This window comes from Tigriopus californicus, chromosome 10 (genome assembly GCF_007210705.1).
Source record: "Tigriopus californicus strain San Diego chromosome 10, Tcal_SD_v2.1, whole genome shotgun sequence".
Classification (NCBI taxonomy): domain Eukaryota; kingdom Metazoa; phylum Arthropoda; class Copepoda; order Harpacticoida; family Harpacticidae; genus Tigriopus; species Tigriopus californicus.
In genome coordinates this window covers 1,760,759-1,764,891 of record NC_081449.1, presented here as the reverse complement: position 1 = coordinate 1,764,891, position 4,133 = coordinate 1,760,759, and the positions used below count along the sequence as shown (strand labels likewise).

Genomic DNA, 4,133 nt, shown 5'->3' with positions numbered 1-4,133 from the left:
GGGGCAATACAATCAACCGGTGCCGGCATTTGTTGAAGCTACCATGTGGCTGACGATCTTTCGACGCCCTCTCAAACCAGGATAGCAATGAATAATGCCATTCATTGCCAAATAAAATCTTGTTGGAGCTGGATTTTCAAAGCTGATTCAAACTTGATTCCTCTTCACAATTCCTACTATGCCAAAGAATGGCTTTGTGGTTTGTGGGCCTGTTGTTGGCTCCTATCACACCATAACTAACTAGCTAATGCACCTTTCTTTTTCGTTGGGCCTTGTTGCATGCGTGAGGTGTCCTTTTTGTGGTGGGCATATTCTGAATGTACTAATGTGTCAGCCTTACTTACTCGCACAACAGCATTCGTGCATGCTTTCATCCAGCCTTTGAAGCGCCCACTTCCAGGAGAGGACGGTGAGTCGCTGCTGGTTGGGCTTTGAGTTTGAAGGCGGCCATCAGCTTCGAAAGCGGATGAATATACCGAGGACCAGGAAAAGGCCAGGAGAGAGGAGGCCTAATCGAGAACCAGTTGGGTCTGTCGACATCAATCCGAATTGTTGTTGTCAGTTTGAGGTTAATGCTGTTGTGCGAGGGTGAATTAAAGGTTGAAACTCGACAAGTGAAACGTGGGCAGGAAATAAGAGGTGAGTGACGTTGTTCATCATCGCTAGGAGTGGTTGAGCTAAGAGATTTCTCAAGAATTAACTGAACTATTTTAGCGTGACAGTAAAGATATTAGTTTTGTTAAAGTTATTTATGTCTAGTTTTCTGTTGTTTCTGTGGTTTGTGTACGAATGTCATAGCTATACGGAACTAATTGGTTCCCTTCAAATGCATAAAAACAAGTCGTTAGTGGTTAACTTCACGCATGAGGAAACTGAAAACTCATGGCATCAAAGCAGATACATCCTTAGGCACACATGGATATCGCACTTGGTTATGAGATTAATCGCACTAAAGCTCTTGATCAGTCATTTCAATTTATTCTAGATTTTCCTTTCAAGCAACTTCAAAAAGCCATCTTGAACTTCAATAGAGAATGTTTCGTTTTAACAAGGCCTCTTTTTAATTGCAGCCACGATAGCTGCACGACAATTCAACTGAAACTGAAAACATAGATGGAATAAGCTTCTAAGAAATAATGTTAAGTAGTCTCGTTTTATATTTGAAGTGTTTTCAAATGTGACCAAAACCCTTCAATTTTGTAAGCATAGGGATACACATCCACAAAATATGCTCTAAGATTGTTTTTCTTTGGTTTGGTTGTTCACGGGCTTATCTACCCGCTACAGGGTATGCAATCCCCAGTACTATTAAAATGAAAGGTTACAATTCGTCTATTTATTACCTTGCAATCTTTATTATTTGGTCTGCCAACGAGTTTGAGTTGGCAGACCTAGCTAGTCCTTGAATGTAGGGTTGATCTGGAATGCTATCTAAAAATTTGTCCAAGTTTGACTTGAAAGTTGCAACCGTATCAACAAGGCCTATGTATTCCATACGAATATGAGAGGGCGGTAAATTAAACAATGAAGGAGCCCTAGAAGGAAGAGAAGAGGACTTCATTGTTCGAACTAGCCTGGATTCCCGAGGACTTGAAGGTGCTCTCAAAACGCACATTAAGCCTCTACGGTCTCTATAATTGACCCTAAATCCTGGGTTGGGACAAAGCTCATGGATGCTTTTAAAGACGTACAGTATCAGATACCTTTCGCACTTTCTCTGAACACTGTACAAATTACAACTTGTTTCATCTCTCCCAATACGAGAGCTTAACGATTTACCCGGAAGGCGGGATTCGAACCCACGCCCTTTGTAGAACCATGTCGTGCATGCTCTGCAAAATGGAAAAACTCGAGATATGTCGTCTACTCAAGACGTTTGCCATCATCCAACACTTCGTCATAATATTTTTTCTCCAAGCCAGGCATAAACAAGAGACCGCTCATATGTTTTTTTACAGATGCAAAGGGTCCATTGTAATTGAGGTTATCAAGCAATTGTTGTCTGAAATAGTAAATTAGCAGCATAGGAATTAAATGCTACACAAGTAAGAACAATTGTTTCTTTCACTTCAAGAGCCTTTAAACAAATAAATTTCATTTTTTAAATTATAGTTCAGTATAAAAGGGTCAACCATGTGTGAAAGAATATTCGCAATCCTTTTCAACGTGTTTATATGCTGGAATTTTTTCCACAACATTGTAAGTTGTATATTTTAAGCTAAGCTACAACACTAGTGGCATGTAAAGTTCTCAGTTGGCCTATTGGTGATTTTGTAAATTATGTTATAACCGGCATTTACAAAACAAAGTACCCACCTCAAAAGTAAGTACTATTTTTGTTGAAGGTTACAAGGAACCAGTTATGAACATCATGGATTTACAAGCTAACCTTGTCAATTTTTGACTCCTTTCTTAAAAGTCGACTTTTTAAATCCTTGACTCATTACTTTTGACCAAAGCGTATGCTCTCATCTTAACACGCAACTAAATTCATTCAACCAGAAATGAATAGATATGAGACTTTGCATTTTTGGGAGGAAAATAGTTTGAGATGATAAGAAAAAAATATTTTCCCAAGACGACCAATTATTTTCTCGGCCCCTACTGATCATCTAAAATTAGACGAAGCATAACGGAGATGTACGTAAATACCGTATTCAGAAGTACTAGTCCCATTTAAACACTTTTCCGACATTTTTCGAGCTATTCACTTTAACAATGTCTCGTCTTTGTTGCTTAGTTTTCACCAAACAACCTTTATTCTTGTATGAGGCCATCTCTATGGCCTTCTTCATCACGGATGCTCCTGCATAACTTTTCACCTTGACTAACTTTTCCCTCCCCTTGAAAATCATGCCCTCATGCCGATTATCAGATCGTACCCCTTTTCATTCGAATATAGTTTGTCGGCAAAGGAAGAACGTGTGAGGGCAAACCCAAGTGTTCCATCTGCTGTCATCGTGTTCCATAGCTCACCAGAGCATAAACATGAATGTTATCTTCGAGCCCGGACTTGAAAAGAATTCCGACAAATAGTGCTTGATCAGCGTTCATTGAAAGTATGTCATGCTCGTGTGGCCTTCTTTCAACTTCGCGTACCAGCCTTTTCATCCATATCAATGAGCAATGTATATCCGAGAAGTATAGTAAGTACCTCTACGATGATGGGAAGCCTATATACCATGACACCCTAGTGATCGGATCACCAATATTTGACCTCAATATATCACCCAGACCTAGCAGTGGGCCCTAACGCCCCCGAAACTGGTGTCATTGAATGATCCAGAAGCCAGGATCGTGTTCCCGCAGGATAAGCCAAGAATCAGGAGAATCGAGATAAGATTCGTAAACGAAAAAGTTGGGAAACAGGTTCTATTGGTTGGCTTGTTGGGTTGGAGTAATTGAGGGATATGAAAAGAGCATGACCAATATTATTTTTGGGCTTGAAGCCAAGTTTTGTCTCTTCGAATTTGTTGCTATTTTTAAATCTTACAAACTACCGAAGATAAGTTCGACCATCATTGGGTACATACGTAGGGTCATCGAATGCAGCATTTCAAGTCCAATATTGGCTGAAGTGGGGTTTTCAAACTTGAGAGAGATTCAAGTATATCCATAGTTTCAAGTATATCTGAACAAAAATATCGATTTATCACTTCCCCCATAATGATTTTGAAGTCCACAAAATAATCTAGAAAATCGATCCCAAATGCCATATCACCAACACATACATACTGTATGTGGACAATGTTCATCAATACTGATTTCGATAGGCATAATCGAAACCGAGCCGAGAAAATTAGAATCAGATCAATCATTAAGAAAAAAGACTGGCCTTCTCACAATTAATCGATATTCATGTAATGAGTTGAAATAGGGTAATAAAACATTGTTAATAGACTCACAGAGTTTTTAAGGCCATCAATGTTTTAATGGACATTTCAATGGGCTGTGCTCTCCATCCAGAAAGGAAAAATGGGGGCTGAAGGGGGGAGATAACTTTTCATGAAAGAATGCCAAGCGAGAAAAACACCCTTTTGGGACGAGGTCTCCTAGATCTTTTTAGCTTCTGCGCGAGTAATCTATGAATTGACATTCCCACCTAATCTGTACTGAAAAATCTCTAAAACAAA

At 39.4% G+C, this 4,133-nt stretch overlaps 1 long non-coding RNA gene across 2 annotated transcripts in view; it reads left to right on the top strand.

Annotated features, from left to right (window-relative positions):
- Positions 1-4,133, top strand: part of LOC131889126 (uncharacterized) — a 20,545-nt gene continuing 16,412 nt past the window's right edge. The window contains exon 1 of one of the 2 annotated variants that reach the window (XR_009374174.1): positions 1-639. This is a non-coding gene — a long non-coding RNA (uncharacterized LOC131889126). The remainder of the gene's footprint in view (positions 640-4,133) is intronic. The other variant, XR_009374175.1, reaches the window with a different exon arrangement.